At 36.3% G+C, this 25,766-nt stretch overlaps 1 protein-coding gene across 2 annotated transcripts in view; it reads right to left on the bottom strand.

Moving 5' to 3' along the window:
- The window catches only part of Grid2 (glutamate ionotropic receptor delta type subunit 2), a 951,510-nt gene that overhangs the window by 531,840 nt on the left and 393,904 nt on the right, over window positions 1-25,766 (bottom strand). The gene's annotated exons all lie outside the window — the stretch shown is intronic.

Here is a 25,766-nt window from a genome sequence, read left to right on the forward strand (position 1 = left end):
CAGGCCCAGAGTTCAAGCCCCAGGACTGACCAAAAAAAAAAAAGACAGCTTTAATTAAATATGATGCTTCATTCAAAATAACACAGTGTACACTCTTAAGTATGCCAACTAATAATTTATAATTTGTTCCCATTCTACATTTACTCATTCTCTAATAATATATTACTTAAAGGTAATTTTTTTACATACTATATGTAAGAAATTTTATGTCATTGACTTAACTCGCTATTTATTACAGCCTCAGCTAAGAAATATAACTTTGAGTCATCACTGTCAGTTTCAGTGCCTTGGTACTTTCAAAGACAAAAATCCATCTCCTAAAGAAAAACAGGAGGGATAAAAGAGTGCCATGTACAATATCACTAGGCTTATTTTCCTTTTGTACATAAATCCTTCAGCCAAAGACAATAGTTTGGAAAGCATCTAATCCACTGAAAAATACATTTTCTATATATTTTATGTGCAAAGTCAAATTCTTCAGCATACTATTTATCCAAACAAAATTCCTTCCTACAGTGTTTTAGCCATGCAATATTATTTGCTTATATATTACTAACACAAGCCTATTTCCTATTCTTCTGTTTTGTCAATGATATAAACAGTAATCATCAATTTTTCAGAACTATTTAAAACTTTCTTTTTCTTTCTGTGTTTGTGTCTATATGCAAATCTGTACTATCCATTGAAACCATTCATAAGTAAAGTAGAATCTTGCAGAGACTAATATTATAGGTTGGACTCCTTCCAAAATATTCTTACTTATATAAAGAATTCCACTGGTTTGATTTTTACCTAATATTTCCTTAACTAGCTAGATCTCCCCTATATGGTATAATGGAACTGAACCAAACAAATGCATTTTCTGCTTTAGGAATATAAATGTAGAGAAAGTTCCCTATTTCCTTTTCGAGTAGTTCTACTTTTCTTGCAAAAAATTTATTTATGATTGGATATTTTATCTGAGCTGCTTTGGGAAAATATTTTCCTACAAGTTGTTACAAGTTTGGGCTCTTAACCTTATCAAAGTGTGATAGACAATTGGTGAGTAGAAATGGGAAGAAAGCCAGAAAGCTAATCCAAGAATAAAAAAAAGAAAGAAAAGGAAAAAGGGGGAAGAAATAATGAGGGAGTAAGAAAGGAAGAAAGGGAAAAAGGAAGGAAAGGAAGAAGAAAGGAAAAGATTAAGGAACAAAAGGGGGATTTCACTTGGACTATTAGATTTTGATTAGTCAATTTGGGATGTCCATTGTTAAAACCTGATAAATTGTACTATTCATATTCATGACTCTCTCCAAGGTTTATAAATTACTCTTAAAATAGAATTGATCTGCTGGGAGGTAAACTACAGCTAACTTTTCATTAGTGAAAACTAGTGATGGATGAATCTTGACTCCAAATTAGTAACAGCTCCACTCTGATTCCATGTCAATCCTTTCTCTCACCAAACACAGAATCAGATAAACTGAAGTTAACTGGTCTTGTTTCTTTTTCTGTTCAGAATGAAGCTGCAATAAGCAAAGACAGCTACAGAGAGTCCTAAAGGGAAACCTGGGAGAAAGTATTGATTACATAGGGAGTTTGCCAGCCAGTCAACAGTCCTTGAATAACCGAGACATTTCTGTACGTATTTGTTCATTCTATTTTAACAAACTCATTATTTAATATTGTTAAAATGATTTTGAATAAACTATGATGGAGCCAGGCCTCCAATCAGAGTCACACAAAAATGGGAGGTTCTTAGACTCATATCAGCCTGGGACAAGGTCGTGAGACCCTATCTCAAAGCAGAGCAGATTCATGCCTGCAATCCCACCTACAAAAGAGATAGATGTGGCTAATCTTAGACTGAATCCAGCCAAAGCACCAAACACGTGACCCTATCTGGAAAGAAGTTGGCACAAAAAGGGATGGAGGTATGGCTCTGTGGAGAGCTTGCCTGGCAAGCTCCAATTCCAAGACTGTCAAAAAATTAAGAAAAATATTTGTATTTGCTTCATCTTTCATAGCCTAGCAATTGTGCCTTCCTTTCTTTCAAAATCAAATTTATGCTTCAATAGAATGTACAGTGGAAAATCTGTGCAACAGAAACCTGTTAGTGTTCTCTGCCTGTGGCCTCAGTTATGATCCCTAAAGAAGCTTGCCCGTTTATAAAACACAATCTATTGACTACTTATAGGCAATGTTCACATAACCAGCAAGGAATTAAAATGGAAAATGATGTCTGTGTTTAGAAACTACACATTTCCTTAATTCCATTGATTATTTCTAACCTCAATCATTAATATCTCTATTTCTCCTTGTTTTCATTAGTGATCTGTCCTAAAACACCCTTAAACAAGTGTGGAAGGTATAGTCCCATTCACTCTTCAAACAAGCAGGATAGATTACACACATATCCACTCTACTTAACCCTTTCTGGGTCCACTAATTCCTGCATCTTTAAGGTGGAAACTCACGGGTATTCAGTTTGTATGCTCTTCCCACACATTTCTTTAACTTCTATAGCAATCCACCATCCATCATGTCCACCTGTAGAAAATGATCCTCTTATGCCACCTTAGGCCTCCAATAAGAAATCATAACACAGTTCCTTCCTGCTTTTACGTTCTTCTTCTACAAACATTCTCGAACCTAACTGTGTTCAAAGACTTATGTTTGTGCTGTGTTGTCATGGACCTGTAGTGAAGTTGGAAAACAGTGGGTTTAGGATCCAAACAGAACTGGGTATGTGCTTCATTTTAATGATTGCTTCTTTACCACATGATGGGATTCATAATATCCCCTTGTTTGGTGATGCTGTGAAAACTAAATAGCACAAATCACTTCCCAGGGAAATGCTTGCTTATGATTTGTACTTCCTATGTGCAGAGCCATTTTTCTTTGCAATTAACATGTATAAAACCATTTGGTGTTCATTAGTACCCTATGATGTAAGTAGCTACTATTTTTATTTACAATATAGATGTGGAAAACATTTATGAAAAAGAAAGTAAGTCAACTAAAGTCTTAGCTTGGCTAGAAACCGGGTTTGTGCCCAAGCCATCTCCTCAGCATGTATTCTCCAAATTCCTGTGTTGAACTGATTACTGGAATGTTCATTTCACCTTCTCCCTCATCTGCATCTTCCCAGTCTACCCCTATAACTCACACTTAGCCTACTACCTTCAGAATTTCTCATTTAGTGGTTGAGGATAACTTTGAGCATCTTAAAAGAGCTCAAATGCCTTTTATTTCCGGTCATGGGGCTTGAATTCAGGATCTGCGTTTTGAACTTTTTTGGTTTAAATCTATCATTCTACAACATTGAACCACAGTTTACTTCCTCAGATGCCTTTTTATGGAATGAAACAAAAAGGTAGGAGAAAGTATGATTTCACAGCCACCTCCAGAAATTATTTTGCGTAGTCCATCTTTGTGTGTGTGTGTGTGTGTGTGTGTGTGTGTGTGTGTGTGGTTGTGTGCCAGTCCTGGGGCTTGAACTCAGGGCCTGGGTGCTTTTCTTAGCTCTTTTGCTCAGGGCTAGCAACATATTTTCTAAATATTTCCTTGGATTTACTGTAGTGTATGAAACTGGGTTTTGCAGAGAACTAGACAAATGCTTGTAAATATTTTATTTTTAAAGTTTTATTCTCCTTCTGTCTTTATAACATGCTCGATAAAATGTTAGCCCATAGATATTTTAAAGAATTATTTATAACTGGGGACCAATGAGTCATGTCTGTAATCCTAGCTGCTCTGGAAGCTGAGATCTGAGGCTGAAGTTCAAAACCTGCTTAGGAAAGAAAATCCGTGAAGCACTTATCTCTAACCTGCACAAAAGCAGAAGAGCAATGGCTTAAGTGGTAAAGTGACAGACTTGAAAGAAGAAGCAAAAGACACTGTCTAGGCTTTGCGTTCCCACCCTAATAGCAGAAGAGAATGCAACAAGAATTTTTTATAAGTGATTGTATATTTACGCCCCCCCAATTTAAAAGTACTGAAAGCAATGTAGTCAAAATATACAATGTTGAAAATGAATTACACAGCTTGTGGGGAAGGAAGTTGGGAAGGAAAAATATTAGGAGAAAATAAGGGAAGACACAGCACTGTTCAAAAGGAAATGTTCTTATTACCTGACTTGTGCAATGATAACCTTCTGTAAGTTACATTTACAATAAAAATAAAATTAAAAAATAAAAATGCTGGGCCGGGAGTTTGGCCTAGTGGTTAAAGTGCTTGCCTAGCATGCATGAAGACCCGGGTTCAATTCCTCGGTACCACATACATAGCAAAAAGCCGGAAGTGGTGCTGAGGCTCAAGTGGTAGAGCTCTAGCTTTGAGAAAATCCAAGGACAGTGCTCAAGCCCTGAGCTCAAGCCCAGGACTGGCAAAAAAAATAAATAAAAATAAATAAAAATGCTGAAAGTAGCATGTTAAATAAGTTATGATTGAAAAGGCTACAGATGTGCACAGTATATATAAAAGAGGGGATCACAGTGCACAAATAAGTAGTGATTATAAAATTAATTCTATATCGACATACATACATACTAAAAAACACTCACTGGTGATAAGTGAAGGTTCTTATATTAGAATAGCCTTTCTTTGTGTGGTGGTGACACCAGGTTTTAAACATAGGGACTTGCTTTGCTCTTGCGAGGCAAGTACTCTGTCATTAAGCCACACTCTAAGTCATTTTGCCTGTAGCTATTTATAGATGGGTTACTGCCTCTTTTTCCAGCATGCCATGGATTAAAATCATATTATAGTTTCCAAGTAGCTACGATTATAATTCAGGCCACCATAATTCACTTATCTGATGAAATGAAGTCTCATTGACATTTTGCCTTGACTCAGTTTTTGCCACCCAAGTAGGTGGGACTAAAGTTATGGACTATAAAATCCTGACTCCAGAAACATAGTTATAAATAATGATATATGTATTTATCTATCTATCATATACATGAGATAGATGATACATATATATTATATCTCCTCATATAATTCAAACCCTTACTTTTAGCATTATTAAAAAGTCAGCATATGGATTGTGTACAGTACCTTATTTTAAATCTTCTAACTCGCTGAGAAGTTCAGTGAATGGAATATCAGCTAAATATTGAAGCCATCCTGTGTTTATATAGTATTCACATATGGTGTCAATAAACACAATACTATCCATAATAAATATAGTTTGTAAAAAATTCAGCTAACAAAAGAAGACTACAAACTCTTCTCATAATTATCCCTACCATTTCCCAAGACCATCTGGCAACTTATTAGCATATTTTCTCTTATATTAACTTACTCCATTGCTGAGTAAAGTGAGATCTGACTTCAGGCTGGGGTTAAAAGGAAGCTAAATAGTATTCTTTAATCACAGCTTCATCCTTTCTTTGGGAAAGTCCAGTGAGTTCACAAATACTACTGTCACATAGTCATAGTCACATCAATACCATCAGTAACCAGTTAATATATACAATTCCCTATGTGAATTTCAGCAAATTAAATGATTTCTCTTGCCTTTTAACTTATTTCTAATTATCTCAAAATCATGTTTAGTGATGAGCACAATTAGACATACATGGATTTTTGCATGCCTACCTATAAAATGACATTCACACACACTTAAATGTACATAATCTGTCTCAACTATCATTTCCCCATTTTTCCTCTGGAGTAAACTTTAATTTTTCCACAGAAAGTATAATTTTGAATAACAATATCAACATTTAAAATTCAATGTCAACCAGTTCTGGTGTTTCAGCCTTAGGTTTTATTATGAAAAAAATTTTTTTTGCCAGTTGCGGGTCTTGAACTCAGGGCCTGAGCACTGTCCTTGGACTTTTCTCAAGGCTAGAGCTCTACCACTTGAGCTACTGTACTACTTATGTATGTGGTACCAGAAATCAAACCCAGGTCTTCGTGCATGCTAGGCAAATACTCTACCACTAGGCCAAACTCCTGGTCCTTATTTTGAAATTTTTAAAGTACAAGATATTTGTTATCATTTTATATTTGGTCTTGTAACAAATACAATATCTTTTGCTTTGAGGACTCAAGATGTCTTGCTTTGCTGATTAGAAACCATTTTAAAGATAAGCCTTGAACGATACATGGCACCTGCCATGATTTGGCAACACATATGGCCACCATCTTTATTATATCCTCTCTTAGATACAGTACAGAGCTGAGTGAAGCTGCCATAGTGTGTGTGTGTGTGTGTGTGTGTGTGTGTGTGTGTGTGTGTGTGTGTGTGTGTGCGTATAAATACACATTCTTGAGTAAAACCATTCCTGTCTCCGTGGGTTTGAAGGAGAGATACAAGGAAAAGAGAATGAACGAGAAAATGGAGACGTTCGCTCCCATTGGCTTGCCTTTATTAGAAAGCACGGAATGCAGAGTAATGAAGTGCACTATAGGTTGACACATTACTTCTCAATCTCGTTTCGTCTGAAGCATTATGTGTAATGCTAATTCAGCATGCACTCATTACAGAGTGCATGAACTTTCCACACGATCACCGCATTTCATTGCAGTCCCCCTATCTATTGCTCAGATGTCAGTGGGGAGGGGAAGTTAGACATCATTTCTGTGTTATTCAGGATGTGAAGGGGGCACTGGTTTACACAGGAAAATTGAAATTAGCAGTGGATCTGGTATACTAAAGGAAAATGGAAAACAAATGAAAATTCCTGTTTCTTTCTTCCTATTGTATGCAAATATGTCTGATTACAGAAGCAACTCAGAGTAATTGTCAAGGAAGGAAAAAAAAGTAAACTATGGCCCAGTTCCAAAGTTGCACTGTTTGTTCCATTTTCCTTTTCTGGAGCAAGGTATGAATATAGGTTATGTTTCTGACCTCTGCAGGAACAATTCTAAATATGACATGGAGTACTTTCCTCTCATCCACGTGACAGGTGTCCCTAGTTGTCATACTATGCCTGAAATAGATCATAGAACCAAATCCTATACATGGACCTCTGACAGAAAGTGTAATTGATAGAGATTAACAACAATTCTGTTAATAAGAGAGAACCGTTGTTAACAATATACTGTAATATAAATTGTTGTCAAATGTGATCTTGTTGTCTCACAACATTGGACTGAACTGTGGTCACCTGTGATGGGGAGGTGACAAGACACCAGACTTACAGGATAAGATGAAGTCACTAATGTCACATGTATCGCATTAAGACAATTCCGGCTAGTAGACTTGATGACTAGGTAACTACAATGTGAGGAAGCAGTGGGAAGTGAGAATAACTCGAATGAGCTGGAAAACGGGCAGTGGAAGAGGGTCAATACAGGAGCTTCTCATGCTATACAGAATAGTGTACAACTTATAACCTATGCACTTTTCATCTTGAATGTTCAGCCTAATATTTTATATAGAAGTTAAGTTAAACTCAGAAAACAATAGCAAAGATAAGAGATGATTATCATATGTATAATAAACACATATAACTCAATTCTATCTATCCATTGGTTCTGCCCGGTAGATCCAAACTAACATGGATTTAAAATATCTGAGAAAAACAGAGTTCCCCTCAAAACTTCCTACTTACTACAAAACCCTCTGAATATTGTGGAAAGTTAGCCAACTGGGTCATGATAATTCTAACATCTTTGAAAAAATAGAGAAAAAAACAGAACAATGAGCAGGAAGACCTAAGAAACCCCGAGGATGAAATCCTGGATAAATATTGTCATAGCAAAGGCAGACAAATCTCACAGATTTCTAGAGCACCAGGATGGATTGGGATGAAGGCATTAAACATCTCACAAGAAGAAAGAGAAGAGTACACCGATTTCACAGAGTCCTGAACAGAGGCTCAGAAACCAAGCTATCCAATTCTAGACAGCAAGGGGGAAAATACCAGAATTCAAATATGCAAAAGGCGAGTAACACAGAATTCCCTCACCTCTGTGAGGATAAATAACATGTCAAATTACAGTTAGAGATTCTTGTCCCAACAAAGGCGGAGGGGCAAAGGCAAAGTAAGAGATATGCAATCACTTGAAAAGAGATACTCCCTGAGTCCAGCTTTATTAAACTGCGTATGTGTGAGACAATGTGGGATTTGTGTTTCTGGTGCTTGACTTATTTCACTTAGCAACCTGCTTTCTAGGTTTCTGGAGTTGTTGCAACTAATGTAACTGCTCACCCCATCTCTACTCTTTTAAAGGTGAATAGAATCTATTCGCATATTCATTCCACATATTCTTTACCCATTCATCTGGAAAGGAACCCTTCACTCGTTTCCTTTGCTTGACTATTGTCCATTATGCTGCTGCAATAAACATGACATGCAGATATTCCCTTTGAGTTTTGAGTTTTCCTTTGCCTATGTCCACAAGTAGGATTACTGGGTAACAGGGCATGCCTTTTCAAGATATCCCCCCATATTGTTTCCCATCATGACCATACTCATTTACATTCTCACAACAATGTTTGAGTTCCTTTCCTCCACATCCTCATCACATTCATCTTTCATCTTTGTGATAAAAGTAGACCAGAATCGAGGGGAGCCTAGAGGGTGGAATGGCGAGCTGTGGATCAAAAGGTACACAGCTTCAGACAGGAGAAATAGGTTTTGAGGTCTATTGCATAGCTGGGTGACTGTAGCCCATAGTAATGTGTCATCTAGTTTCCAAACGACTTCTTCAAGGGCCTCACTGTCAAGAAAAGGATAAGGAAGAAAGGTGATTGAAATCTTACCCAGCTTGGTTAACATTTCAATCTTACAGCATGGTGTAGGTGTACTTTAGAATTTACATCGTAGCTAGGAATGTATACAATTATGATTTCCCAACAATAATAAAATTAATGCTTTGTAGAGAGTAAGACAGCTGCTGCTGCTGCTGCTGCTGCTGCTGCTGCTTCTTCTTCTTCTTCTTCTTCTTCTTCTTCTTCTTCTTCTTCTTCTTCTTCTTCTTCTTCTTCTTCCATTCTATCCAGGTTTTAGCTTTGTGTGTTTCTTTTGTGAGAGGAATGGCTATGATGACCTGTTTGTCACATTAGTGTTGTACATCCTTCCATTCCTCCCATCAGGACTTAGCTATATTTCTCTGTACAGAGCAGCCTTTGGTGTCCAGCTTAGGCTGAGTCATCTTCATTCAGTAAAAACTCGTCCTAGTCATACAAAAGCTGTTTTCTCCCGACGTCAGAGCAATACAGACTAGGATTCTCTTGTCATTCAATGTTTTTCTTTACTCTAGTCATATGTGTTTAGCTATTTAGTCTTACACTGGTAGCTACCAAATAGATAGAATAAAGAAATTAGCAACATTTTCTTTTTTCCCCCCAATTCATAATCATAGACGTTTTTTATTAGAAATAGAATGTTCTGACTTGCTAGTGACAATTCTAGTCAAACAACTAAGAAAATGAAAACAACAACAACATCAAAAAGAGAGTCCTTTCTCTGTGAGGCTGACACCGTGGCAAGAACACATGGTCATTTAGAGATATTAGGCAAAACATTAACAAAGACCCATGATCCACTTTCCAAAATATTTTTGAAATGAAAATCAATGGGTAGTCTTTTTTTCTGAGAGCTCTTTCATAGTTGGATGCAGCTGGATGAGATTCATTTGCAAGAAGAAATTTTGTTTATATTGCTTTTGACTTCATTAAGCAAAAAAATTGGAAAACAACTAGCCATAACATTGATGCGGAAGGACATAAAACCAAAAATTGATACACACTGCATTTTAAAGTGTACTTGGAAATAGATGATTTACATGAAATACCCTCATCACTACTGTACCAGAAATATACAAGCAACAGAAAAATCCTATCGCCATAATCACACGTACAAACAACTTGCTGCAGGAGTTTTAAAATACTCCCATTCTTATGAGAAAAAACAAAGGCCAATTGTCCGAGTCTGAGCGTTTTGTTTACAAAGGCATATTTGTTCTATACATTTATAACCATGCAGCAGTGATCCAAAATATACTTGAAAGTATAATTCTTCAATAGCATTTCAATTATGATTACTAGGTGGCCAGTCCTGGGGCTTGAACACAAGAACTAGGTGCCTTGTCTGAGCGCTCTCTCTCTCTCTCTCTCTCTCTCTCTCTCTCTCTCTCTCTCTCTCTCTCTCTCTCTCTCTCTCTCTCTCTCTCTCTCTCTCTTCATTAGTTGTGGCTTATGAGGCTTGAGCTCTGGGCCTGGGCACTGTCCCTGAGCTCTTCACCTCAAGGCTACCGCCCTACCCCTTGAGCCACAGCCTCACTTCCCATTTTCCAGTGATTAATTGCAAGTAAGAGTCTTGTTTTTTTTTTTTTTTTAGTTCCCTGGGCAGGCTTTGAACTGTGATTCTCAGATCTCAGCCTCCGGTATAGCTAGGATTACAGGCATGAGCCACCTTGCCTGGCTTCTTTGTTTCTTTTTGTTGGTCTTGACACTTAAGCTTGAACTCCTTCCTAAGATTTTTTTTTTGCTCAATGCTATTGCTTTGCCACTTTGAACTCCAGTGCCCTTTCTAGTTTTCTGGTGGTTAATTGGGGATAAAGGCCTCATGGACTTTCCTGCTGCTGCTGGCTTTAAACCTAGGTCCTCAGATCTTAGCCTCCTGAGAAGGCAGGACCACAGGTGTGAGTCACCAGTGATTACTTCCAGGAAACTATTCCCTCTTCCCCCCCCCTCCTAACTGTACTTTTCTTTGTGACTTTCCTATTGGTATTAGGGTTTGAATTCAGGATGTTGTACTTACTTTCTAGGCAAGCACTTTGCCACTGAGCTACATCCTAGCCCTGTACACTCTCAGAAGATGCAGGAGAAGACTAATCACTATGCATGAATTACCTCTGAAGAACTGCAGATTTGTGCTACTGAAAGAAAAAAAGTCAGATGAATACAGCCATCTCTGAAATACACTACCATGGGAAATATAAACTGCCTTTATATCTCTGGAGTGCAACCTTACTCAATATTCTAGACATCTAGCACATGGATATTCTGCATCTCAGCAATTCCAAATTTTACCACTCTGTCTTGAAGAAATAATTCAAAAACATGGCAACCAGATGTCTGTCACATGTTTGTTTGTGATACTAAACTAGGTAATTATTTAAAATGTATACACTAAAGCAATAGATTTATAAGTGATTATTTATTTATTTTGCTGATCTTCAATATTATTGTACTGAAAAAACCCCAAATATGAAAATACTAAAAAGTGAAAGCACAGTAAAACATAAATGTCTTTCTCATATTAAATTTGGAGTTACTTTATTTGTGTTCATCTTTATTAGTATTTCATGTTGCCAGGAACTGGCAGGTATCCCAGGATATAACACTTATTTTGGTAATAACAAGAAGTCCCAAGAAAAATCTAGTATATTGGTTTGCAAATTGGCAAATTACATAAGCTATTTTCTAAAGGAAGACTTGCTAAAATTATACTCATGCTATACATTTTTAATCCTTAGCAAATTCTATAAGAGTAATCATTACAAATATTGAGAGAGCTATGTTAAAATATAAGGAAGAAATTGTTTAATCTATACTTTCGTCTAATAAAAGTTTTATATAATCATCTTTCACTTCCCCCAGAGACAACATACTAAAAGCTACACTAAAAACTATGTTTAAAAAATAGGGCTTAGAAGGACACTTGAAATTTGACTGTTTGAGACAATACATAAATTCCATCTCATTGTCTATCTTTTCCTTCCTTCTTCCTTCCTTCCTTCCTTCCTTCCTTCCTTCCTTCCTTCCTTCCTTCCTTCCTTCCTTCCTTCCTTCCTTCCTTTCTGCCTGCCTGCCTGCCTTCCCTCCCTCCCTCCCTCCCTTCCTCCCTCCCTGTCTTCCTCTCTCTCTCTTTTTCTTTATTCCTTTCTGATTTTGCTTTCCTTAAGAAAGCACAAGGTGGGAACAGGAGCACAACTTAGTGGTACAGTGCTTGCCTAGCATACTTGAAATCCTGGGTTCCATTCTTCCTTTCCACATACAAAGAAAAAGCCAGAATTGGCACTGTTGCTCAAGTGGTAGAGCACTAGCCTTGAGAAAGCCCAAGGACAGTGTCCAGGCCCTGAGTTCAAGCCCCAGGACTGGCAAAATAAAGAAAAGAAAGTACAAGTTAGATTGCTGTGACTTTTCAGCAGAAAGTATTCACTTAATGAAGGGATATAACCCACGACTGCACAACTAGTCGGTAACACATCTGGAATTTCAAGGCTAGTGTTTCAACTCTGGCCCATGCAGGTTGTTTCCAATCCACCACTGTTTTACAAAGACTGACAGGCAGAGGGATGAAAAGATGTGCTCAGTATTTCCTGAAACCAGCAGGCCTCTACCAGTGTGCTGCTGGACCTGTGCCTTGAGTACTGCCAGTAAGCAGCAGTCAATATCGTCATTCATATTCTCTTCAATGTCCCTTAGCTCCCCAGGGACCAGAATGTGCTACCCACAGCAAGTTCTTCCAGGAAGCTGGATCTTTCCAACAGTATTAATATGCATTAATATAGGACCCCTTGGCTTTTGTGAGTTAACAATGTAAGAATCTCTACAGTAGGGACTCTAACCTAGCCAGAATTCCTCCACTAAGTACTTTTTATCACATGCACTTTGGTTATCTAGAGAGATTTTTAGGACCACAGTTCAGGTATCTTGAGCTCCTACTGCTTTGCCTTTTGAAGACGCCAAACTTCAGCTCATATATTATAAGTAGATATCATCTTCTTTCTTTTGAGTCTAATGTAGCTCTTTTGCTACCTTAATACTTAAATATCTATTTGCTTGCCTGCCTGTTTGTCTGCCTGTGTGCTGGTACATGGGACTGAACTCTTGTTCTTGCTTGTGGTTTTTGCTCAAGACTGGGGTTCTAACATGGAGCCACACCTCCACTTCCAGCTTTTTAATAGTTAGAGGTAAGAATTTCATAGACTTTTCAATCCTGGATGAATTTCAGCCATGATCCTCAGATCTCCGTCACCTGAGTATGTAGCATGACAGGCAGAACCACAGGCAACTAGCAAAACACAATTAATTTGCTATGATAGTATACAGCCTAAATGTTGCCTTTGTCATAAAATTTACAGACACTGCATCTAAAATTAATCTAGATGTATTATATTAAACATAATGAGGCTATTTGATAATCACGAAGACAGTAGCTTGTGACTAAGTTGTATTGCACAAATTTCTTTCAAAGCTTTTTAGAGTTTTAGCTGAGTAGATCTCCTTTTAAATAGCCACATTTGTTAGAATAGTCTTCTGGCTAGGATAACCTGTTCACTGATATTCCTGCCAGAAAGAGTGTGAGCGACAGGAGCAGAAAGGGTCAGTTGGAGAAGGAGAATCCATTTGCAGCCAGCCTGACACTTATAGCCACACATTCAGACCCTCATATTCGCTACAGGACATTAGCCCTGCTCTGACGAGTGCCAGGAGTCGTAATGACCTCTTGTAAGTACATTATTTCAGACCTTGAAAATATCTCAGGGAGAGGTAATTTTCTAGATGGAATCAGAGTGATCTTAAGACTTGGCACTCCTTGGCTTATGGCTTCTCATTCCCCATCTCTAACCTGTAGGGTAAGAACTTTTATTTCATCAGTATCTAGACAACTCCAAGAATGTGTAATAAAGTACAAGTGCATATGGGAAGGTGGAGTATAAGGTTATTTCTCAAGAGATTTCCCCAGACCGAGTCGTGTGGCTACTGGCCTTCTATGCTTCATGAGCTGCGCACGCACACACACACACACACACACACACGTGTGCGTGTGTGTGTGTGTGTGTGTGCGTATGTATGAGGTAGTGTAAGATGAGATGATATTTTTCAAAGAAGTCATTGGCCAAGATTTCAGCAGAAAAACGATGTAAGATTGAGGTTTTTTAAATTACATGGTCATATTTTACCATGTTTACTTTAGAAGAAAAAGTTCAAACCAATGATAGGCTAGGAAGAGAGCTCAGTGGAAGATTATTTGAATAGGAAATGTAACGTCATAGGTTCAAGACCATGGTAATAAACAAATAATACCCCTCCCCCCAAAAGGTTTAAAGCCTGTAATCCTAGTTATTCTACTCAGGAGTCTGAGATCTGAGGATTATGGTTAAAAACCAGCCTAGACACTAAAGTCTATGAGACTATTATCTCCAATTAACAGCCAGAAAACCAGAAATGTCACTGTGGTTCAAAGGCCAGGGCAGTAGCATTGAGCTAAAGAGCTCAGGGACAGCGCCCAGGCCCAGAATTCAAGTTCCATGACCAACAAAATATGTTTAAAAATTTTTAAAAATGGTAGTGTGTGACAATAATTATGGTTACACCATCAATTCCTAAAAGACTGGAGAAAATGTCATTGGTAGTAAGCCTAAACACTTTGTACATTCCAGTATCTGGAGAAGTCTTTGAGAAAAAGAAAATTCTAGAAGAGTTCACTGTGTCCAAATACTTTTATGTATTGTTACATGTAGGAGAATGATTTCCAGATGACATGAAATGATATTAATATAAATGCCAAATGTAGTTCAGAGAAATCAAGAACACTGAATATAATAAACTTAATGATATTCTATAACAATTATGTATTTTTATAATATCCTTCTTTTAAAATTCTTGCTTCAATCCCACATTTTCCTTTCACCTCTGTTAAAATCATAGGTCATGAAAAATTAAAATTCCACATTCTCTTCTTTTTTGGAGATTAGCTTTTCTAATGGTTTATTCTTTTGAATTTTTTAAAAAACTTAATGATAAAGTGAACACATGTATGTTATTTATAACAGTATTTGAAATATCTAATATGAAATTGTTTGCTTTAACTTTTACTCCATTTGCCACTGATCTCACACACTGTGTGTGTGTGTATGAATGATAGTGGAAAAGTAGAAAAAGGAGAGAGAAACAAGAAGGTGAGAAGAAGATTGAAGAAAAGGAAGAGGAAAAGAAGCAAGAGATTTATCTTCCACTTAGAAGGCTTAGGTCAACAGCCTCACTTTTACTGATGAATGTAGAATTTATATACACTAGGAAGAGAGAAAGCTCTCCCATTCTCTTAAGAAGGTACTTAGAGTTAAGTATTCAACACTATACTTAGCTCAGTTCCCAGGAAGAATCTTCAAGTAAGGCATCGTATCACAGATTCACTGGAATTTTGGGGTCACAGAACATAAAGGACATGGTCCCCACTTCATATTATACATTTTTATATCCTCTACCATTAAAGTAATTTCGCTTTGGAAATCATAGTGCCATACAAATTAGGAAACAGAGTTGAGTAGTGATGAACTCATATAAAGGTCAATAATTTCAGACAAAAGACTAATCAGAAGCCAACTTTGACAGAAGATTTAAATACAATTATGTTTGTATGTATTTTTGTATGTATGTAAATACTCATCATGTATTTTCTTTTCTAATTTTATTGTCATGGTAATGTATAGAGGGTTACAGTTACATTCGTCAGGAAGTAGGTGCATTACTTCTCACACACTGATACCTCTTCTCATGATTTTGTCCCCATGAATTATATATTTTCTTGACAACTGCCAAATTGATTTTTACCCCAATCATATTCACAAATTATCTTATTATTATACTTACTGATACAAAGTTAAGCTAGATGAAGAAACAAGAAAAGGATGTCCACTTGCAGACAAGTTTGGAAGTATCTTACAAGGACTTTGGCTCCAATCTCACAGTATTGTTCCTCCAATGGCTACACAAATGTTGACTTTAATTTTTCAAACTGAGAATATTGATTATTTTATTTAATATGCTACAAAGGGAAGCTGGTAAGCCTCTGTCTAAAAGTAGCTGCAATGGACAATGACAAGAGTTTTATTATAGTTAGAAGGGACTAGAAGAGTTCTGGGAAGAATGACAGATTTCCAAGGCAAAGAGGTCATAAAAATTTATGAGTCACAGCAAAAAGGAACCAAGTCACCTAGCACTCGGAAAAGTGACGAATTCCAAAAGGGATCTCAAATAGAAGCATGACGAAGCTCATGTCTGTGACATTTCATTATGATCTACTGGTGATTACAGAGGAGAGATGGCAAGCAGTTATTGCTTAGTGTGCTGCAAAAAAGTAAAAAGGAAAACAGCATTTTGCAGGTAAAAATTAAAAAAATCAAAAAAGGAAAAAGGAAAACAGCATTTTGCAGGTAAAAATTAAAAAAATCATGTGTGAACATGAACGATCCAACTTTCAATATAAATATTGACAAAGACATGTCACTAATACTGGGCACTAATTCTCATTATAAGAAAACCACAAAATGCAATTTCCAGATGTATGCCCAACAATGAGGAAAAGAAGTGGAAGACATACATTTTCATTCTGGGAGCCCAAAGGAAAAGAAAGATCCTTTACACAGCATGTTTTCTTTTCTGACCACAAAGCTAGACGATTAGTAAATAATTCAGTACACCTGGGAACTAAATGGCCATGGGATTGTGGCATAATAATGGTGCACTGAGGAATCAGAAGGTACAGCAAACAAAAGGAAGGATATCGAGAAAGAAGGAGTTTTTCTGCTGTTCAGTGGTGTAGACCTTCTGTAGGTAATTCTGTGGAGGAACTAGTCAAAAAAGTTAACAGAAAGTGTTTCACACTCTGGGAAAAATAACAAAGATGTGAAGTCATGTAGTACCCAGTAATCCTGTAGATATAAACCAGGCAATCTTCTTGGTGGTGTACTTCTAGACCAGGAATAAATAAGCCTAATTGAATATATTGCTTATAAATTCCATCTGGTTCTTGTTTAAAATAACAGCAAATTATAAATATAAACATCATATTGGATGTGGGATTTTTTGAACATACAAAGTTTGGGGGCTCAAGGACTAAAATATGAAGCATTATCAATGTTATTATACTTCTTATTCTTCTTAAAAAATATGAATACTGAAAAATATGCTGCATTGAAAAAAAATAGCTTGCAGGAGTTCTGCTCATTTGCCTAACATAAATGGATTACTTTAAATTTTTATTCATCCATTTTCTATGACCCTTCTACAGACTTAAAAGATTCCTTTTTAAGAAACTCAGTGTCTCCAATGTGTAACAGTTCTCAGCCAAGCATTTCCCCATACACCATAATTATTGTCTGTTCTTCACTTAGCATTTCTTAATTTTGTTTACTGCTCTGAGAAAGCACCAACCTGCGCCATGAGATTATACTCTATTTACTCTTTGGGTGGTGAGGCAGTAGTAATTGTTTGCATGAAGACAGTGTTTTTTTAAAATGTCAGTGGTGTGGTTTTACTTTGTAAGCTAATGAGATCTAATTTACACCACATTGATTCCAGTTCATAGTTTCACACATATTGTCACTTTGATGACTTAATACTATTCTCTGAGATTCACATATAAAAGATATAATCAAGTTCTTGTCTACTTTTTACTAGAGTGTACTGACAGGCTTTCTACCTCTAATCCCAGCTATAGGGAAGGTTGAGGTTGAGAGGATGTTGGTTCTATATCAGCTCAGTAAAATGTTGGAAGGATTTCTATCTCAGCAAATAAACAGGCGTGGCAGTTCAGTTCATGTCTATAATCCTAGCTACGTACATAGACACAAGCAGGAGGCTGTAGTCTAAGGCTTTCCTCAGGCAAATATATAACATTTGATCTGAAAAATGACTCAAAAGCAAGAAGGTCAGGGGCATTAGAATATCTTTGTAGCAAGAACAGGCTGTGAGTTACTGAGAGTTCATCCTGTCTTTTTTCCATTCTCATTTGAAAGCCTTGACAAAGACTAGTGTAGACCGCAAGACAGTGTCACCAAATATGATTTATACAAATTGTTTGTTTACAAGTTGAGACTATTAATATTCAATAGACCAGAAAAGCAGCTTGATAATTACTTGAGGGCACTTAACACCTATATCTTTTGAGACATTCCTTACAGTTCCTGTGGCATGTGATCATATGGTCACTGTGCTAATAGGTTGTATTAACATCTTGAAATAAGAAATATGAACTAAACTATGATCTGTTTGTGGTGTCTACAAATTAGATCATGAAGCTTAAATGCAATAGGCACCATGACAGAAAACTTGAAGGATAGGATAGTTTCCAGTGTTCTCCCATTCCTATTTGTGTGACGCTCAGTTTACAGTCAGTCAGTCTCCTCAAAGGGTGGCTGAGTCTATTGTTTTGGTTCCAGTGAACAAGATATATCAGAAATAAAGAAATCCCACACCTAAGATTAGATAAGAGCACTCTGGTTTCTATCTAGTTTGCTGTCTTTTGCTGCCCCACATTCTTGCACAGATAAATCCACTGCTAAATTATATAGCATCCTATCAAGAGGTTCAATATTGATCTTAAGTCACCAGCAAGCAAAGATCTGAGACTCATTGTTCTAGACATTTTATTAAGTGCACAGAACTAAGGCTAAACTATAATTTTTCAATAAAGCCATTCTAAGAGGAGTTGCCTCCTTGTCTTTTACTGTAGCTATGGATAACAGCTATCCCTTCTCTAAAACGTAACTGTAACCCCTCTATACATTACCCCAACATTGGTCCAACTTTTTGTAATTATAATTAACACAAAAACACTAGACTGTGAATCTAAAAATAAAGAACAAGATTCTTTTAATTATGAGGAAGTTAAGTCCTTAGCTCAATTTCCTTTTTTAAAGAATTCAGCCAATCTCATTATCCTAGATTTAGGCTTTGCACTTGTAAAATTAATACAATAATGCTCCCCTGTCATAAACTGGATAAATACCACACAATCAGTGCCTGATAAATGCTAATTGATATTAATCAAGCAATACAGACACCATATACGCCTTGCACAGGTCCCCATCTTTGTACAATATATTTTGAAACTTTATTCATTACACCTTGTTCAAGGGCATACATGATTTTCTGATTAAGTCCTGAAAATTTTCAAGCTGCAGGCTATTTGTGGAAGAAAAAAAAACATGAAAGGAAAAATATAAATATAGGATCTTCTATGACTCCGAGTTTATTTTCCAATTCACTAAATATTTCAAGTTTCTCAAGAGTTTAAATTATGTTAAGCAGTGATTCTTTTTTGATGACCAGTATTTTGTCTTTTCCCTCTTCAGTACCACAGAATTTTTAAAAGTGAATTCCTTTACTGTTTATCTTTTTTCACAATATTTAGCTCTTCTCTGTCATCAAGCTTATTTTGGAGTGATATTTGACTTAGACAATGTACACACCTAGCACAGAAGTCTTCATATGCACCTTATCTACTTCCCTTAATACTTGAATGACATATAGCCTCAGCAATTTTGGTGAGCAGAGTTTGGCTGATTTGTAGGTTCTCTCTCAATTTTAGCTTTTCTCAGGTTGAAACCATGTAGAAAATAACAGAGAAGTGAAGCACAGCAGTTTCATTATCCTAGGGACCTTCAAGAAGTGAATCCTTCTTTCCTTAGCAAAGGACAGGTATGCTAATGGCTCCTTATGCATGGGAATGACTTTGCCTAGGTGTTTGGTAGAATTTTTTCACTGTAACGCTGCCAGCTGTCCTCTTTGTAGTAGATAATTCTCTGAGGGGGGAAAAGGGAATTGGAGACCTAATTAATACCTTCATATTTGCCTTCATGTTTATTCCTTTAGGCCTATGGTATTAACATCCCATCTAGAATAATTATTACATTGCTTTTTGTCCAGCGACCTTATTTCATTGTTTTCTCATTTTTTTTGAATATATTGATTATAGTTTTAATGGTTTAACTATTCAGATAGGCTCTACTTAGGTAAATCAATTGGAAGTGAGTCAAATTTTAGAATATATATATATATATATACTTGTTTCTCTCTACTAGAAGGGTATACTGTAAGATAAGTAGAAAGGTTCTCATTCAGAATTTTTTAAATCTGTTTTAAAATCAGTGGTAAAGAAGGGTCTTGTTGAAGATCTGTGTCTAGGAGGAAATTAACTTAGATCTGAAGGAAGTTGTCATGGCAAATAATGGGTGAACTTGAATTATCTGTAATAACTCAAATACAACTGTGGGCAGACACATGTCCTCATTGGCTTCTGTTATATCCCCTCCCCCAACCCCCCCCCCCCCCAGAGCTGAGCACTGAACTCAGGTCCTTTCACCTGCTAGGCAAGTGCTCTCCTACTGAATTCTATTCCCATACCCCAGAGTCTTCAGTTTTTTTCACCTACTCGAGAATTTTGAAAGAGATGATTAATCACCAGTCATGGGTTTTTGTATACTTAATTTTATGTTGAACCCAAAATTAATGTGATAACTTTCCTTCCCATCCAATTAGAAGAAGTACGCCTATAAATATTGTCCTTCCATTTCTGTAAAATCTCTGTGTTACTGGAGCCTCATAGCTATCACCTGCTAGACACTTCCTCTGTCACCATGGGATATTACCATCTTGTGAGGATGATGAGAAAATGCAGACACACTGTCACTACATTAATTCTTCACAATACTTAAGTATATTCCTCCCTGCCACCTACCCCCAAAGCCAGCAAGAAGAGTGAAAGCTAACATTGCAAACAATGTTTCATATCACCACATACATATTATGCTATAGCTGGTTTATTCTTGTTGAAAAAGTATTGATCCCCAATCCCTGTGTATTCCAGATTCAGCACAGTTGTCCCATCATTTTGTATGAAGCTATGATACCTCTGCCATTTTCCTTGCTCTGGCCCAGTGTTTCTGAGGCAGAGAACATCATTTTCCACATTTTGCAGATGAGGAAATCATGAGAAAGAGAAGTTAATTCCCCAGAGAAACACGTAGTAAATGTCATAGTCAAACTTTGATTATTGGCACATCTGATTCTGAAACAAAGAACTGTATTGTAGTAATCCTTTCTATCAGAGTACATATTTTCTATATTTTATTTGGCTCTGCACAATTTTGGATATAACCTTATAGTGACTGTAAGGCTAAGGCTATACTGTTTTCTAGAATACTTGCTTGTACAGGCTTTTTCCAGATAACTGCAATACCTCAATACCTTGAAATGTGAAGTAAATCTTAGCTACAAACTTTTAAATTATTTTCAATATACTGGCTGAATTAATGCAAAAGAGACCTTTATTGTTTTCCCCCTTTCCTTCCCTATTTCAAATAAACAAATAAGTATGTATACAGTATACCAATAAACACATTTGGATACAGTAACCTCATGAAATAAATCGTGACTGAAAAAAAGAGAAAAATAACTTCATGTAATACATTAAGGACAGCAATTACAAAGATAAATTGAAGGGGGGGAAAGGCAGACAAAAACATGAGAAAGGGTACAAGGTCCAAGAAGTAATATAACCACTACCTGAAGAATGTAACTGTAACCCTTTTATACATTATCCTGACAATAAAATACAAGAAAAAAGAGACCTCTACGTGACTCATTGTTAAAAATGTTTTCTTTATCTACATCAGCAGTACATTTCCTAGAATTTCCTATTTGCTGAAATGTCATAATCTACATTGATATAGCTATGGGTTGTGAAAATGGCCCTTCAATCCATAGATGATTTTCCCCTTGAGAAGAAGGAATTTAAAATTTAGGGTTTAGAGATGACATTTAATCAACCGTCCATCAACACTGATCAATGCAAACTGTTTTTCAGGAAAGAGATCCATGCCCAAGAGTGAATAAAAAATCAATTTTCTCTCCTTACCCAGGATGCCTTCCATAGCCGTACGTTATGTTTTCACTTTTCTTTCCTTCTTTAAAAGGAACTCATCAGTCACCTGCTTGAGGATGTAAGGATTAAGCATATGGTGAATGGAGAGTTGCTTTAATGCAAATCCATTATAAATTCTTTCCTTCTCACTGGGAAGAACTATTGCATATATAATCCGCGGAAATATTTCTGTCAGCTTCATAATGGATGCACAGCTTCGATTGGAAGGCTCACTTTCTGGAAGATGACTGGTGGTTGATTGACAACAATCGACTCACTCAGGAGTGGAATATTTCTCAAGTATGTTGGTGGCTTGCTGTTTACCTCTGGCTACTGAAAAGATTAATCACCTAACCCCATTGGTGAAAAAAGTCTTAAAAATGTTACCTTCATTCATCTGGATATAAAAAACATGCAACTAAATCACTTCTTTTCAAGCTCCAGAAACGAACATAGAGATAGATAATAAAAATAGAAAACAAGGATTTATTTTGACCATTAATTTTGGGTTAAATTGTTCCCTTTTTCTTACTAGACTATAATGAACTGGAAAAATGAGAAATTTTCATAGGCAACCAATACATGGTTATTAAAGATTATCACATATTTCAAAAGGAAAAATATATTGGTGAGATATAACTAAAAATAAGATACATTTTTTGGTCAGCCTTATAAAAGAAGAATGTTGAAAATGGTAACATTGATCAAGACATATTGTCTTAACAAAATGCCTTGTTAAATGGCAAGTTATTTCTACAAATACTTAAAGATAATAATAAAAGAAAAAAAGTGGAATACATCCACCTCACTCCAATTAGAATGGCTGGGATCAAGAAAACTAATAACAACAGATGCTGGAGGGGGTGTGGCCAGGAGGGATCACTACTACACTGTTGGTGGGAGTGCAAACTTTTTCAACCACTATGGAAAGCAATGTGGCAGTTCCTCAAAAGGCTAAACATACAACTCCCCTATGACCCAGCAATTCCACTACTTGGCATTTACCCAACCATCCAGAAACAAGGACATACTAAATCCACTAGCACAACAATGTTCATTGCAGCGCTATTTACTATAGCAAAGATATGGAACCAACCTCAGTTGATGAGTGGATCAACGAAATGTGGTATTTGTACACAATGGAATTCTATGCTGCTGTCAGAAAAAACAACATCGCCCCATTTTTTAGGAAATGGAAAGTCTTAGAAAAAATCATATTAAATGAAGTAAGACAGACTCAAAGGAAATTAGGCTCAATGGTTTCCCTCATTTGTCATAATCAGTAGAAACCTTGGGCTCTACTAGCAGAGATCTGCAATAGAGCAAAACCTTGATACATAAAGCCATATAGTATGAAGCTAATTGAAAGGACCTCCAGGATATTGAAATAAAAGCCATATAATGAATGATTGTTGTCCTTAATGTACTATGTTATTTCTCATCTCTTTTGCTGTCCCTTGGTTATCTCATATAGTTACAGAATCTCACTTTGGTACCTGATATATCAGATATATTTTTATTTGGTTATTTGAAATTGGATAGGGAAGAGGGAAAAACAAGATGAGGGGTGAGGGTGGGGGGAGGGAAATGGGGACCAAGAAATGTGAAAGGGTTCAAATCTGTTTTAAGTCCCCAATGTTTATAACAACCATCTCCCCCCTCCCCCATAGAGTCTATTTTATCTCATTGCCTGGAAAGGCTTGCTTTCTCTTTTCAAAGTTAACTCTGGCTGGCCACTGACTACATGCCCTAACATTGACAATACAAGTTTCCTCCCTGTCAGGCCTTCAGAACAGGACATTTGCATCCTCAAGGAATAATGACTTCTTGTTTTTAAGTTTCAATCAATGGGTCTGTGATATATCCAACAGAGTTTTGTTGTATAGTTTTCTGCACCTTCTTTTCCGGGCTCTGTTTAGCATCTATGATTCCTCTGTCTCTATAAAGACATCAGCAGAAAAATGATGGAATAGAAAATTTTGTAACAAATGAAATCTGAATAGCTTTGGAGGTAAGCTAAAAACTATAAACAAAGAAATGTGATATCCACAAAAGGAATATCATCAAAATCACAGGTAATTGTGACACAAAACAACCAAGGCTGAGTAGGTGTGAAACAGAACTAAAAAGGTAAAAAAAACAACAATAACAAACAGAACCAGGATCAAATCAGATGTTGCAACTGAAAAAATTAGGCATATCAACACACAGATTGATGTTTCTAGCACTTAAGTAGGTTATTAAAAGTTTAAATAATTTTCTAATAGTTAATACTGGATAATTAGAATGTAATATTTTCATAGATTTATTTGAGCTTGTCTCAATGTTTTCCACCTAAAATACTTACAAGAAATTGATGGTCATTGCAGCACTATTTACCATAGCAAATATATGGAACCATCCCTGATGCCCCTCAGTAGATGATTGAATCAAGAAGATGTCATACTAATAACAATGGAATTCTATGCAACCATCAGAAAGAATGGCATCACCCTATTTGTAAGGAAATGGAAAGACCTGGAAAAAATTGTATTATATGAAGTAAGCCATACCCAAAGGAACATAGGCTCCATCCATGGTTTGCCTCATTTGTAATAATTAGTACACATCTTGAACTCTCCTAGCAGAGGATTACAATAGCCCAAACCCTAAATACATAAGGTCATATAAGATGAGACTAAATGAAAGGGTCTCAAGGATATGGAAACAAGAGGTTTATCTTGAGCGATTGTTGTTCTTAATGTGCTATGTTATTTCTCTTCTGCTTTGTTGCCCTTTGGTTAATCTCATATTGTTACTACATCTGACTTTGTTACCTGGTGTATTGTATGTACGTTTATTTGTTTATTTGAAATAGGAAAACAAAGGATGGAAAACAAGATGATTGAGGGGGTAGGGGGAAGGAAATGGGGGACAAAAATATAAGAAGGGGAAAAATAATGCAACTACTATCTGGCAAATGTAACTGTGATCCCTCTATACATTACCTTGATAATAAAAAAAATAAAATTAAAAAAAGAAAAAAAGAGTAAACAAATGGATGTTAAATTGATATGATTACTGTATATTTTTCAACTGAGGAATCACACACTTTGCAACACTGCATGCTAATAAAAATTGTCCCAAGACATGTGAAAGGGTATCAATGTATGTGAATTAATGCACCTTCTATCTGGCAAATATCATGTAACCCTTTTACTAATTACAATAAAAAAATGTAACAAGAAAATATTCCTAATAAATTTGATTATGTTAAAAAAATAAAATAAAATAAAATCAACCTGGCAGGAAAAAAAATTGTCAAGAGCTGACAGGTTTAAATGTAGAGTTAGGAATAAAAAGAGTTGTTGATGTATTGTTGACTGAGGAAGGGTGTATAAGATACGAAAAAGTGCAGCTCACTAAAAACATCTAAAAGAAAATAATTTTGAAATTTTCACCTTTTCATCTTTACCACAAACATGTTTAAGGACACAATTACATTTAACTTGATTTAAATATTGTACAACAAATGCATTTATATATCAAAATAGATTATTATTTATATGTACAATGGTAAGAACATGTGTGAGAATCTGAGTATAATTCCTATACTGAAAAAGAAGAGGTACAAATTGTATGTTTATGTGCAGCAGTAAAAATAAATTTTAAAAGAGGCGATGTTCTGCCAGTGCCTCATGCCTATAACCCTAATTACTCAGGATCTTGTGATCAGGGGTCAAAGCTAGTCTGCGGAGGAATGACTGCGAGGCTCATATCCCCAACTAACCAGCAAAAAGCTGCAGGTTAACGTGTGTTCAGTCTAGGGCAGAGAAGCTAATGTACGGTACCCAACTACTGACCTCAAATCCCAATTGCAGAAAAAAAATCTGATGTTAGTATAGAAAAAATCTTGAATTTGAGACTGTCTAGTTTTGGAATTCACAACATTTTTTTTCCCCCATCCATCATTTGTATCTTTTCACAGTTCATTATCACAGTCAGCCAACAGAAGGAAAGGTGGGCAGAGGAGTAAAAATGAGATTTCTACTTATCACATTTAAGTGTGGATTCCTGAGTCACTTTTTTAACAGTCCTGTAAATGGCGAAGATACTTTCCTGTTAAAAACTGAAATAAACTAAATTTTCTATGTGTCAGCATTGCCCTGATTGGAAAATTCAGCAAGA

This window comes from Megascapheus bottae, chromosome 23 (genome assembly GCF_031878675.1).
Source record: "Megascapheus bottae isolate mThoBot1 chromosome 23, mThoBot2.hap1, whole genome shotgun sequence".
NCBI classification, from domain to species: domain Eukaryota; kingdom Metazoa; phylum Chordata; class Mammalia; order Rodentia; family Geomyidae; genus Megascapheus; species Megascapheus bottae.